The 15712-nt window shown below is 36.8% G+C and overlaps 1 protein-coding gene across 2 annotated transcripts in view; it reads left to right on the forward strand.

The window, feature by feature from the left end:
• Positions 1–15712, forward strand: part of Kcnt2 (potassium sodium-activated channel subfamily T member 2) — a 328896-nt gene that overhangs the window by 72706 nt on the left and 240478 nt on the right. The window lies entirely within an intron of this gene.

Below are 15712 nucleotides of genomic sequence, written 5' to 3' on the forward strand. Positions count from 1 at the left end.
GGGGTGGGTGAATTTTAAGGACATAACATATTTTCCATCTCATCACTAGTCTCTATTTGGAAATCTATAATGAATTGTTCTCTCATGCAGATAATAGTATTTTCAGATTTCGCCTCTTCTTGTTGAAATGGCTCAGCATATAAAGCAATGGAGTTGTGTCAGCTCTACAAGGTGCTTTGCTTTTTCTTGCAGTGAGTTTGCATATATTTATTATGGAAATGAGTTTTTGTGGATTTTGTCATCAGAAATCTAAGAAAACAGGCTTGTATCTTTCTATGGTTTCAAACACTAGAGTGAAAGCTCTCTTTTACTACATTTATTCTACCCGATGTTAAGTTAGTTTAAGCATCCTTTTTGGTCTTTTTATTTCCTTCATTTTCTTCATCTCTGGATACTTGTGACATTAGCATTCCTATTATGGCTTAAATAATTGCTCCCTAAGTCTAGGAGATATTATGTCAATAGTAATTCCATGGCTTGTACATATTTATTGTCTGGGATAGAATTTAAAGATGCAGTACTTTAATGTAGTTAGCCTGCTGTGCACTTTTAAGGCAGAGACAGTGGCCTTCCTAGTAGAGAAGGAAATCAGTTTACTCCAAGGAACATTACCTCCACGTGATATTTTCCTGAAAATATAACTGTATTGAAAATGGCTTATATGTCAAAGGCACTCAGAGTTAAAATATGGGTACTCATTCACTGTACGGTTGGTCTTCTACAAGTGTGTGGTTTGATAAATTAACACATTAGTATGCCTTAATATCACTTTTCTCTCCCTACACCACACACGAATGTCATTGCTTTTGCTATTATGGAGTGAGAACACTCGGCTTTTATTACAGGTGGCGTGAATTTCTCCTACCTGTAAATGATAGGCAGTGTTTAGTTACCAGAATTCCTTTTCTTTTTGGGGGGCGGGGGGTGGAGGAGGGATTGACTAACTACAAGATGTCTACAGTTCCAGGCTTTGTGACAGTACAGTAGAGGACTTTGTCAGCTCCTAGGAGTCACTCTTTGTGCTTCATAGAATTTCCATTTATAGCACCCATTACAATGTGTCACTATATAACTATTGCTGTTTAATATTTTATTTTTCTGAGTATATTATCAACCACAAGAATATACATAGTATGAATTAATAAAAGTGCTAAATGGATAGGAAGAAAACAGACTTTTTGCCAGGTAGTTTGATATAAATAATTGCCAGGTATTTGATGTGGGGGAGTGAGGAAACTAGTTAAATTTTGTGGAACACTATACACTCAGACAGGTGAAAGTAAACGTTCTTAACTATATTTTGATCCACAAGAGCATTGTTGGTTACAATGGGTTTAATTGGTTTAGATTTCTATTGCATTATTTGTGGAGAATTCTCTTACTCTTTTTTCAACATTTTGAGACATATAAACATGAAACTAATAAAGGTAATGAACTCCCTGGAGAATCTTGTTGTTATACGCAGTCATGAGAAGATCTACAGTTGTACATTTCTTGGAATTTGCAGCATATAAGCAGCCTGTACAGTCATTCTGTGGATGTTACCCAAGGCTCTGGTGTTGTAGACGATATAAGCAAGTGCAAAGCAATGCAGGCATTGGGCTGTGATAGAGTTCGTAAACATCTTAGCTAATAACTTGAAAATAGTTATATTTAAAGGGTTATTTTATATGTATGAGTGTTTTGTTTCATCTATTTATGAAAGAGTGTGTGTGCGTGTGTGTGTGTACCTGGTGTCCATGGAAGTTAGAAAGGATGTTGGATACTCTGGAACTGGAGTGAGCAACCATGTGGATGTTGACAACTGAACCCAGTTCCTCTGCAAGAATAGCAAGTGCTCTTAGCTTCAGAATCATCTTTCTGAACCCTGGTGTCGCTTTCATTCCCAATGGTATTTGTATTACTTAGTAAGCTAGAAAAAGAATGACTTTCAACTGTGACATATAAAGCTGTGGATGCTGCTTTGAATATTTATTTTCAGCTTAAGTTTTTGTTTTCTTCTGGAAGTGGTAAGTTTACATGAAAGGGAGTTTTCCTGAAATTATGCAGTTAAAGTATGATCTGAATTCCTGGGCTTATGACAGAGCTTCACATAAAAGACATGGTTTTGGCTTTGGGGTATAATAGATCAAAATTATAGAATAAAACAGAATAGGATGTTATAATTTAAACACCATTTTAAAAAATGAAAAGTTAATGTGCAGAGTAGAAAAATAATTTTGTTTTAGCCACAGGGAACATTAAATTTATTTAAAAGATTCATCAGTGTTCTTCATGAGTTATAGGAATATAGTGATAAAATTTACCCTTTCTATACCTTTAAACCCCAAAGCAAACTGATTCTCCCTTTCTTAACAATATAATGCAATTTAACAAATTTAATAAATGCATTGAAATACAATTTTCCTTTGAAAATTCAAGTACAAAAATAAACAAGTGGCTTCTATGGGCATACCATTTATCTTAATGGTTTTTCTTCTCTTATGGTTAATACGATTCACATTCTAAGCTGAAGCTCAGAAATGTTTAAAAGTTCCAGTAATTTAAAACTAAAACATGTACTTGGCTACTGAACGGTTTTCCTGCTGTTGGTTCTGGAAACTCAAATCATAGCCAAAGAAGTTATATACAAACAGTCTCTGTTCTCTTCTCCTGGCTTGGCCTGCTGCTGTTGCTTATGTACTGTCCTGAGTCTGAATGAGGCTTTCCTGACATCATTTAAGCTGCACAAACTAATAAGTGGACTTAACTCTTATGTCAGAATATTCTGACATTCTAATCAGAATGCAATTAATACCCCCTAACACTTGACAAGGCATCTTACTTTAATATGAAAGGTACAGTGAAGACTTTGCTCTTACTCTGATGTTGACCAAAGGAATCTAAGACATATTCTAGTGTCTTGATAGCTTTACATAATCAGAATAAAAAGTTTTATAAATAAGACCATTTAAATTTCAAAATTCTGGGGAAATAACATTTTAATAGTCTCCCCTTCACTTTTACTAGCATGTCGTAGTGTCGTTATATCTCATTGCTGAAATACTGTCATCTGTCACTAGATAGAGTCACTTGTGCTCTGGTGTTCTTTTAAACCTTTCAAGAAATTTACTATGAAAAAAAAAAAGATATTTACTATGAATCTTGGTTGTGAGACTATCAGGGTGACGAAGACATGGGAAAGAAAGCATGAACTAAAAAGCTTTTATATGACTTTCCCATATATTCTTATCAGCACTAGAATATGGAAACCACAATGCTACAGGGTTTCTCTGTGTAACCTTGGTTGGGGTGGACTCGATTTGTAGACCAGGTTGGCCTTGAACTCACATCAATCCATCTGCCTCTGCCTCCAGAGTGCTGGGATTACAGGTGTGTACCACAATGTCCAGCACCTCAATTTACTTAGAGGTAATGAATTTTAGAGCAGTCAATATATTGGTGAGGTCAGGATTCCACATTTTATACCACCTCCTGCCCTGAACTAAGCACTAGTCTGTGTAGTTATACAGTTTGGTCCCTTCTTACTTCACTTCCATAAGCCTTATAATCCCAAGAGGAGGCACATGAGGTGTTTGTTTGTTTGTTTGTTTGTTTTTGTTTTTGTTTTTTTCTTACAGGAACTCCCAGAATATCTTTTCCCCTTTATTTTCTTATGGACTTGGGAGGAAAAAATGATTCCATCTCAGTTGAGTAGAAGAAAAAGTTCCCTAGAGAGTAGTAGATGGCAACGCTTCTGTGTTATATCTGTTAACAGAGTGAATAATTCCTGAACAGACTCAGCTGAAAAAGATTCCTGAGACTATTGGATGATATGGTCCACCCTCTCTCGCCAGTGAAAAGTCAAGAGGAGATGTTTTATTAAACAGATACTTGCATTCATAGAGTGTCTCAAAGGGATGAACAGTTTCAGACACAGATTTATGTTTAAGCTTTGCGATGTTGACATTACTAAGTCTAGTACCAGGTAGAAATATGTGTTGTCTGTATCAGTTATTTTTCTTGTCGTTACAACAAAATACCCAACAGGCAATAGGAACCTAAGGCCAGGAGGGTTTGTTTGCTCACAGGCTGAGGGTACAATCCACTATGGCAGAGAAGTCATGGTGGCAGCAGCACACACAGTAACTGTCTCATTGCCTCAGCAGCCAAGACACTGAAAGAAATTCTCTTTCTCTTGTTTCTCAGTTTGGGACCCAGCTAACACTTTGGGTGTGTCTTTCTTTAAGCATTAACCTAATGTAGATAATCCCTCATTGGCATGCTCAGAGGCTAATATTGCCTTGATAATTTCTCCTTCCTGGAGGCTTGTCTACTCAAGTTAACTCAAGTTAACAGTCTATATTCACCACCACCTGTCTTACTTTGTGTTTTTTTTTTTATTACATAAACAATATGTTGGCATTGTGATACACGTGCAACAGACCAGCTCAAACAATTATAATAAAGTTTAAAATAAATAGATCACCTTAACTTTCTATATTCTAAGAGGACACATTTCCCTGCATATGAGTTCATGACTTACCAGAACAGATTTACAGCTGAACAGCACGTGGTGACCCATTTTTGTTTGGTATTGGTTTCTAACTTCATATTTCCAATGTTATTTGTAATTGAAATACTACAACACACTGTTATCTACCAAAAATTTAGCTAGAATTTTACTACTGAGAAATTACATTGTTTTCATTCTCATTCAAAACAAAACTTCAAAAATGTTCCATGCAGCTGTATACCAATGCTTTCATATAAATTTTGAATATCTAACTAAAATTCAGTTTTTAATTTTATATGATTTATACTCACTGCTTTTCTGTACTTTATAAATTAACTTATTATTTTTATATGCAATTTGTTCATATATATGTGAACATGTGAAGATATTATTTTAATAGTCTGCCATATTGATATGCTCAGATAAATTTTCTATTTACTGAGTTCATTAAATGCTTCAACCATTCAATACATTGTACTTGAGATATAATTACTGACTATTTTTCTGAATTGTGAAACTAACGGTCAGTATATAGTATAGCAGTATCAGGCTTCCTTAAAATTAACATCTGATTTTGCTTACCGAAGAGAAGATCATAGTTACATTTTCTGAAACAAATGTTATATTCTGTATTTTTACCACCAAGGGTCTTGAGACCAAGCAAACCTAAATAAAAGATTTTGAGAAGGAAGCAAAGAAGAAGATCGTGAGAATTTATTTGCTATTAATGAATGCACTGTGCTCTGTAAAATAATCATGTTAAGCAGCACACTGGCCTTCCTGCATCATCAACATTTCCTTAATCATCTGTCAAGCAATGCTGAATCAAAGATAGCATTAAAGAAACTAGACTCAGCTGCTGATCCTGAAATGTTTACACCCTACAAACATCCTTTTTAAAATAACGATAAAGCCCAAGCCTTGGTTCTTTTGATCGTTTTTTTTTTTTTTTCTGGGTGAAAGGAGGTTGTGGCTGTAAATTTCTCTCTGTAGAGCAATACCTAAGAAGATTATGTCTCCAAAGCTAGTTCCTTGTGGATCTACATTTGTGCCTTTCCCAGGACTGCAACCATCTATACCTGATTCAAGAAAAAGGTAATGTAGGTTAAGCTATAGATACCAAGGGTTGAAATGATGAAAAGAATAAATGTTTTTGTTGACATGTCTAAAGCTATAATTACTTGTTCTGTTCGTGTTTATTTTTCCAAGACAGAGAGTACTTTAGTGATGTGCAGATTCATTTTGTGTGCTTTATTTTCGTGATTAACAAGACATGCATTTTTGAAAGCGCTCTGCAACACATTTTTGAGACACTGAAAATAATTGACTCCATAGCATACTCCTGCCTGCAGAGCGTATTCCAATTTTAAATCATAACTAAGTTACTCTAACTCAACTTAGTATTCTTTCTGCAACATTATTATTTAAATGGATGGAATTTAAATAAGTTTTGTTCAGGATTTGCTCAATATACCATTCAGCCTCATTATCTATGTTAAATAGTTAACAACAGCAAAAATGTAAAAATGAAGTCTAAATGATAGGCACATCAGCCTTGAATGTTTCTCCTCTTCAATGGCTTGTATAGCATTCTCTCAAAATATCTGCCGCAGCTTCTTTTATCAGAGCTTTTTGGGCTGGGCTGCCAGGATTGCAGATGGGACTGTTACAGATACGTTGATGTCATCTGTCAAGGGAATAATTCTACCTAATGAGCAGGGGAAGTGCTAACAAATTTTTATTAATGACAAACAGTGATGATGCTGCAAGAAGGAACCTCTCCCATGTCAAATCTGTATTCCATTAATGCTTATATGCTTCATGGTCAACATTTCAAGGTATAACACATCTCTCTTAAATGAACTTTGCTAAGGGAGCATTTGAGTAATGGCCTATAATGAGTCAAGATTTATTGCATTTCTTATTGGCTTTTTTCTCAATAGTACCTATAACTGTTTTATATATCATTGGGGAAGAGAAGTCCGTGCTGCCATTTCTATTTGATACTTGTTTGAAAACTTCTTAAAGACAGGAGGAAGGGAATCACACACAATTTGTTTTGCCATTAAATTGATGTTCAGAGAAAGGTGGAGTAAAAAAAAAAAAATAATATCAGTGTCAAAAGACAGTATTTCAATCTGTGTGAATACTTGGCTACCAAGCACTGTAACACTGAGTAAATTATTCCTTCAGAGTGATCATCGTCTGAGTCTTCCTAGAAAAAGCTGTCTTATACAACGCTCAACAGCTCCCCTGCTAAGGTGTAAGTTTACAATGAGCACAACACTGGTGAAAGATGAAATTTAGGAGGTTGAAAATGACACGGGATTCCTTCCTTCCTTCCTTCCTTCCTTCCTTCCTTCCTTCCTTCCTTCCTTCTTTCTCTCTTTCTTTCTTCCTTGGATAAACACAATTAATTTTAATCTAGAAGCATTGTGAAAGACATTGTATATAGATACATATGAAGACTGTGATCAGCCAAGTATTGGCTCTCAGACCACTACTAACCAATAGGTTTTTGTGAAGTTTATTAGGTAGGTACTTGAAGCTCATTTGAAGCAAAGAAAGTTGGGAATTCGGGGTACCATAGAGTGATAGAAGAAATGTGCTACAGAAGCCTGAGGAATGATGTCAGAATCAGACACATACATCCTTCCTCTGTCACCTCCATTTAAGGCTCTTGTCCAGGTCTGCACTTCTGTTACCTATCTATAAGCAAAACATCATTCTAAAGATTCTGTCATAAAGAGACCGGACACTTCACATCCAGTGTTTATGTAAGTTAGTGTAAGAAAAGAGATGTGAACTTTCCAGATGGCCTTTTGTTTTGTTTTGTTCTGTTTTTTTGTTTTTGTCTGTTTAAAAGTTGTACTCTTCTTAGACCCTGGCTCTGGATTTTTTAGCAACATGATCCCAGGCAATTGGCCTGACCTGTCTCTTGGTTTGGAGGGAAAGCATCTGAGTCAGAGAATTTCTACAGTGTGAAAAAACACACCTCACTTGTGTCAGACATGTAATTACAACCGCACCCTAAACCAGCTCCCTAAGATAGTATGAGTGATTAATATGTGAATATATTCTGAAAATTATCCATTCAATTGGTAATTAAACATTTTTCTCCTACCAATATCAGTTATTTGGGGATTTTACTTTTATTTTAATGTAAATGTACACATGTACATAATTTGTACCTCTGTATAGTTTAAATTTATATACTTAGGAAGAACGTATTGAATGAAGTAGACACTGCAGATGCAGGAATAGAGTAAATTCCTTTAGCTTCATGACTTTCAAATTACAATTTTTCAATGGCACTTGCTGTACGAAACAAAATAAAAAAAATGAACTGGTCACAGTGAGAAATAAATTTACCTCTGTGTTTTGTTTAATATATTCTTGTATGAATTATATTTTTATGTGCTCTGGCAAGTTTGTTCTTTAGTAACCTATTTGAACTAATTATAGTTTTCAAAATCACAACTTTATAATTTTTATTTAAATTATTGCTTCCACATAACTAAGCATACATCTTTCATACACTAGAAATATGGGCTCCTTTCGAGGAGCACATGCTGATCTGCCAGTAGAATAATGCTTTCCTATTAATATTCTGCTCCATGAAAGTGGTTCAAGCAGCTTTTAAAGTGCTTGAGACTGTAAAGATAATGGCCTCACTTTCAGAAAATTCATTAATATCATTCATTTTACATCACTCTCTTTACAAGTTAGTGCCGCCCTGCATGTGTGAATAATTCACGCACATATCAGATGCTTCTGCCCAGTGTTATTGTGCTGTGATCACTTTCTTTCTTTGTCTTGCTTACATTCATGCTGTCAACAGCTGTCAAAAATGTTACATTCTTTTCTATTATAATGAAGAGAGTTCGCTATGTCAAATGGTCCTTTGCTGCTACAGCAACGACTTTGAGGCATGAGCTGGAGAGTGTACACACCAAGCATGAACTAAAAGGGCAAGATGCAGGCTATGATTTGTGTTGCCAATGTCTGAAGAAGAGAAAAGAGCATATCGGATTAAACAAACAGAAGCAAACAGCAGGTCCCGAGGTCATGATGATGAGGATTTTTCCAGACACTGTCTCACTTTGCTTAAGGACAGTTACATTCTAGAAGTTTGTTGTCATGCAATCTTGTCATATTTTTAAAGTTTTTTCCATGTATTCTTTTTTAGTAAGTTTTTTTTTATTTTTACATATACATTTATATTATTACACATATATTAAAAAAAAAAACTACCTAGAACAAGAAGACCAAGAAACAATCATGAATTTATATAAAGTTTCCATTCATAGTGTTTTGGATATTTGTATTTGGCCGCCTTGAAGAGAACATCTTTTAAACATCCTGAGAGTATCCTCATATATACAAACATGACTGCATGCATAAGCATGCGATTTGATATCTTTATATTTTGTCATTGACAAACACATTGTTGTTTACACATGCCTGTATATAAAATATGAGCATGTATCACACTAAGTTAATATGCTCACATGTAATTATATATATTCATATTGTAGTCACCTACGGCATGATAGAACACATTTTACTTAACTTTGTGATTTACTATATGGCTTTAATATAAACAGAATTGTTCTGCAGGGTGCCATGCCTCTCATGAGCATTTTTAGTATTGACATTAGATGATGCAGTGGTACTTTGATTGTATCACTTGATACATTTCTAGAACTAGGAACAAGCTATAAAATGGAATGCTAATGAAAACACAGTTGTTTGCTAAATCTCTATTTTATCTGTCTTAGTAGCATCATTGTTCTTTCCTTATTGCCTTCTACCTTCTTTCCTTTCTAACACTTTCTCTCTTCTTCTTCATCTCTTTCCTCCTCCAGTTTGGCTCACAATAAGTCTGAATGCCTGGGTTCCAGGTACTTTCTGCCTCTGTAGTGCTTGAGACTATGGGGGGCTATTATGTGCCAGTATTCATGATTTCCCCCCTGGAACTCACTTCCCCCTTTAGTCTTAGTCCACGTGCCTTAGCGGCTCCCACCTCCAGTCCTCACTCAACCGCACAACTAGAGAGCGAAGGTGAGATCAAGACTACGCTTTGCTTAGGAACCATTTACAATATTGTATGAGTATACCTTTGGGCTGCGTGTGTATGCGCTGTACACATACCACATAGGCTGTGTGTATGCGTCCTATACACATACCACATAGGCTGCGTGTATGCGCTATACACATACCACATAGGCTGTGTGTATGCGCTATACACGTACCACATAGGCTGCGTGTATGCGCTATACACATACCACATAGGCTGCGTGTATGCGCTATACACATACCACATAGGCTGTGTGTATGCGCTATACACGTACCACATAGGCTGCGTGTATGCGCTATACACATACCACATAGGCTGTGTGTATGCGCTATACACATACCACATAGGCTGCGTGTGTATGCGCTATACACATACCACATAGGCTGCGTGTATGCGCTATACACATACCACATAGGCTGCGTGTATGCGCTATACACATACCACATAGGCTGCGTGTGTATGCGCTATACACATACCACATAGGCTGTGTGTATGCGCTATACACATACCACATAGGCTGCGTGTGTATGCGCTATACACATACCACATAGGCTGCGTGTGTATGCGCTATACACATACCACATAGGCTGTGTGTATGTGCTATACACATACCACATAGGCTGTGTGTATGCGCTATACACATACCACATAGGCTGTGTGTGTATGCGCTATACACATACCACATAGGCTGCGTGTATGCGCTATACACATACCACATAGGCTGTGTGTATGCGCTATACACATACCACATAGGCTGCGTGTATGCGCTATACACATACCACATAGGCTGTGTGTATGCGCTATACACATACCACATAGGCTGCGTGTGTATGCGCTATACACATACCACATAGGCTGTGTGTATGCGCTATACACATACCACATAGGCTGTGTGTATGCGCTATACACATACCACATAGGCTGCGTGTGTATGCGCTGTACACATACCACATAGGCTGTGTGTATATGTCCTATACACATACCACATAGGCTGTGTGTATGCGCTATACACATACCACATAGGCTGTGTGTATGCGCTATACACATACCACATAGGCTGCGTGTGTATGCGCTATACACATACCACATAGGCTGTGTGTATGCGCTATACACATACCACATAGGCTGTGTGTATGCGCTATACACATACCACATAGGCTGTGTGTATACGTCCTATACACATACCACATAGGCTGCGTGTGTATGCGCTGTACACATACCACATAGGCTGCGTGTGTATGCGCTATACACATACCACATAGGCTGTGTGTATGCGCTGTACACATACCACATAGGCTGTGTGTATACGTCCTATACACATACCACATAGGCTGTGTGTGTATGCGCTGTACACATACCACATAGGCTGCGTGTGTATGCGCTATACACATACCACATAGGCTGTGTGTATGCGCTGTACACATACCACATAGGCTGCGTGTGTATGCGCTGTACACATACCACATAGGCTGTGTGTATATGTCCTATACACATACCACATAGGCTGTGTGTATGCGCTATACACATACCACATAGGCTGTGTGTATGTGCTATACACATACCACATAGGCTGCGTGTGTATGCGCTGTACACATACCACATAGGCTGTGTGTATATGTCCTATACACATACCACATAGGCTGTGTGTATGCGCTATACACATACCACATAGGCTGTGTGTATGCGCTATACACATACCACATAGGCTGCGTGTGTATGCGCTATACACATACCACATAGGCTGTGTGTATGCGCTATACACATACCACATAGGCTGTGTGTATATGTCCTATACACATACCACATAGGCTGTGTGTATGCGCTGTACACATACCACATAGGCTGCGTGTGTATGCGCTATACACATACCACATAGGCTGTGTGTATGCGCTGTACACATACCACATAGGCTGTGTGTATGCGCTATACACATACCACATAGGCTGTGTGTATATGTCCTATACACATACCACATAGGCAACCCCAATGACCCTTCTATTTAAAATAAAATTCTCACTTCAAATAGCTCATTATATATGAAAAATTCACAAAGTGTCCAAAGTACGAAATCAATTTGATTCCTAAAAAGTTATAAAAGGTCTACTAAACCTATCTTTAAATTTAATACATGGACTTATTTAATTGTTGAGTAAATATTTCTGTAGTATACATTTTAAGAAAATTTGAGTAAAAATTATCTGAAATATTTTAACTCTGAAAGTATCAGTAAAGAAACTATTTCCTCATAGTACTTACCCTACGCAAAATAATTTATTCTTAATTTATTGGGTGAGTTGTTGAGAATACTGAAGGAAATCGTTGCTTGGAAATTCTAAATAAGCCCCAGTATTACAGAATCTGAAAATGAGATAAATGAAAATTATGAAATATTAGATGTTGAAAATTATGAACTTCATTTTTTAACATTGCAAATATATTTATGAATGTAATTGAAGTAAATTCTATATAGCAAATTTCATTCACCACACAGCAAAGCAACTTGTTTGAAGAATTATTAATAAGTGGGTCTGGCTGAGTGTTGGGTTCTGAAGAACTAAGCAAAATGAACAAAATGACAGTTCCTGCCCTCATAATTTTAGGTACAAATCCAACCATACTGGCAGTTGTGGAAGGACACAGAAAGAGACATGGCCTCAGATCAACTTCTGATGCGGCTCAGAGTTGGATGTTATTAGTGAAGCATTCCATCTGCTAGCTTCCCGTCTATTTCAGGCTATTTTTGCTCATTCTTTTTGTACACATAAGTAAGGCTGCCTCTACTTTGTTCAAGGAAAGTATACACTTTCAATATACAAATAATTAAACTTCTAATCATACATATGTATGTATGAACTTATATAAATATATACTCATATATATCATCTATTTACATAGATTCATATTCTATAAAGTAGAATGGTAATAAAAACACAGTTTGCTAAATCTCTATGTTACTTCTCTTGATAACATTGTTGTAGCTTCCTTATTGCTTTCTACCTTTTTTGCTTTCTATCCCTGTCATATATATATATATGTGTGTATGTGTGTGTGTTTGTGTGTGTATTTGTCTGTGTTGTACAACCCATGGCATAGATTTCTAAGATTCACTTGAAGGATATATATCATTAAAAGGCATTTCCAATATTTTGTAAATGAAAGAATATAGAATATGAGACAATTTTCACCTGTGCTAAGTAAGTTAAGTAAGTTTTTGATGGGGAAAGTTCCAGTGACAAAGACAGATGAGAGCTGAAGGGAACAAGAAGGACCTGAAGAAATCTAGATGGACTCTTTGCTAGTTCAAGAGATGTAGATTTTTCTCAATGTTGAGGTGAGTAATTTTTGTAGGGAATTTGGATAATAAATCTGTAGTTGAAAATAAAAATGTATGCTAGAATATTCGTTTATCTATAACACATCAAATCAGAAGCATACATTCCCTAACTTTAAAAAAACTGTGGTTTTTTTTTTTTTTGAGGAAGATTATTTGGGGATTTCTGTTTCTCAGCATAGATGCCAGATGGCAGTGTCTACAGACTGTCAGCACTGCATGCTGATAGTTGTCAACTTTGGATGCCAACAGGGCACTAGGTATAAGTACTATAGAGTAACTTTTAATTCCATCTACATGATGAACATACACTGTGTTCTAGGCATTAGCCATACACTTACAAGCAGACTGTTTAGTATTCTTTTCATTGACCTTGCTGTTTAATGAGACCTTAAGAAATTACACAATGATAAACTTTGCTGTCATTTAAACCAATTCTGGATTTGTATTATATCCTAGATGCCATAAGGCAATTGAGAGAAGGAAGAGATTGATCACAGGATATTAGGAGAGAGATTAGGGTATCTTCCTCATGGGAAAATATGGCGTATAGTATTTGGCTTTTCTTTTCTTTTTTCCAATGACTTATTTATTTAATGTATAGGACTGTCTTATCTGATTATACACCTGCATGCCAGAAGAGGGCATCAGATTGCATTATAGATGATTGTGAGACACCATGTGATTGCTGGGAATTGAACTCGGGACCTCTGGAATAGCAGGTGGTGCTCTTAATGGCTGAGCCATTGCTCCAGCCTAAAGTGTTTTTTCTATAGCACTTTTTTTCCCCCATGTCATTGACATCCCTCACAGTGCAAATACAATCTGGTATTTTTAAATCACATTTAATCTAATGTCATGCCTTACCTCAAAAGACAATGTACATAACAGCTATTTCAATGGTATGAATTCAGTAATTTGCTGTGAGTTTTTTAGATTGATACTTGGGTGAAGCTTCAGCTGGGTTCAATATTTTTACTTTCCTACTTAAAGCTTAGCTTTTTCTATGTCTTCTGTTGAAAATAAATCTTTGTTTGAAGGCAAGTTTAAACATCTTTATGTCTCTGCTGCTGCTCTTAGTGAACCTTGTCAAATGTATTGATTTTGCTCTTTTTCTTGCTGCTTTTTCTGCAAAATGATATTTACTACTCAAAGAACCTTAGAGGATAATGATGGTATGTACTCAAATAAAAAGAGGTTTGCCTGGATGGTTTTTTGAAGCATATGGATGTATTTGACTTAAGCTTACATAAGGAGAAACTTTCAGAAATGAAAACCAGGAATCTAGCTATGTTTGGATGTGTTGGCTTGAAAATGTCCACTAGAGAGAAGCCAAGCAGAAAAATGGAGTAGGCAGTTGAATACATAAAATGGGAGTAGAGACTAGGATGGAAATAAAAATTTTGCAATCCAGGGTGCATCCAGGGAATACACTCTGAATTTAACTATAAAAGGGAATTTATTTTTAGTACTAGAATGGAAAAGATCAGTTCAGGATACTCAAGAGCAACACACAGGGTTTGAAAAATGCCAAGAAAATGGGAACATTTTCAAATAAAGTCAGGAGAATGGTTTAAACCACAGGCAGACTGTTTAGTATTCTTTTCCCATGGAGCTTGCTGTTTGATGAGACCTTAAGAAACTACACAAGGACAAACTTGGCTGTGGTTTAAAGAGAAAGAAGTGGCCTTCTGTGCCCAAGTGTTCTTGTTACTAAGACAAGCAGGGAACGGGTGCAGCTTGGCTTCAGCTTTGTGGCAAGTACAGTTAGTTAAATGGTAACTGTGATCACAGCAGCTTTAGTAGAGATAGAAAAGCCATAACAAAGACTAATAAGTGAGGAATTTGTTGTGTACGACACACTTTTAATACATGCTTGGGACTGAGTTCTGCCCCTTCTTAATACACATGGAGAAGCCCCAACTTCTAGTACCTCAAAATGTGACTATATTTAGATAAATGCCTTAAGGTGATTAAATTAAAATGAGGCTATAATCCAGGATTATTAGAAGGAATATGGACATCTTATTAGGACTCTAGATAAGAAAAATACAGGAGAATGGAGTAATAGAAGGAGCTAAATGGTCCTAGAAACCTACAAGAAGAACATCATGACAGGTGGATCTGGGCCCAGGGAGGTCAGCTCAAACTACTGCACCAACCACGGACAATACAAGTAATAAACATCAAACCCCTACTCTGATCTAGCTGATGGACAGGACATTCTCCACAGTTATGTGAAGAGAAGGGACTGACTCTGACATGAACTCTGGAGCTCCATATTTGACCACCTCCCCTTGGTGGGGAGGCCTGGTGGCACTCAGAGAAAGAATAAGCAGGCTACCAAGATGAGACTTGATAGCCTATGACCATATAGTGGGGGAGGAGATCCCCCTTAGTCATAGACCTAGAGGAGGAGAATAGGGTGAAAGTGGGAGAGAGGGAGGAACAGAAGGATACAGTGACGGGATAACAATTGGATTGTAATCTGAATAAATTAATAGATAAAAAAGAAGGAATATTAACAAATGGAAGAAGCCAGTATGCTATCACTACACTTCTGCTTACTTTCTTGCTATGGCTGTGGACAGCTTATAACATTCCAGAGCTGGAGAAAATAGCACTATTATAGCCTTTATCTCTCTGGAGTCATCCTGTTTTGTCCTGTCCTTTCCTATCCTGTTCTGTCTTTTAAAAAAATGGATTAAAAAGGCATGTTTCAAAGTGTGTGTGTGTGTGTGTGTGTGTGTGTGTGTGTGTGTGTGTGTGTATTGAATTTATTCACCTGTTAAGCTGTGTGACAGAA

Source organism: Acomys russatus, chromosome 6 (genome assembly GCF_903995435.1).
Source record: "Acomys russatus chromosome 6, mAcoRus1.1, whole genome shotgun sequence".
NCBI lineage: Eukaryota > Metazoa > Chordata > Mammalia > Rodentia > Muridae > Acomys > Acomys russatus.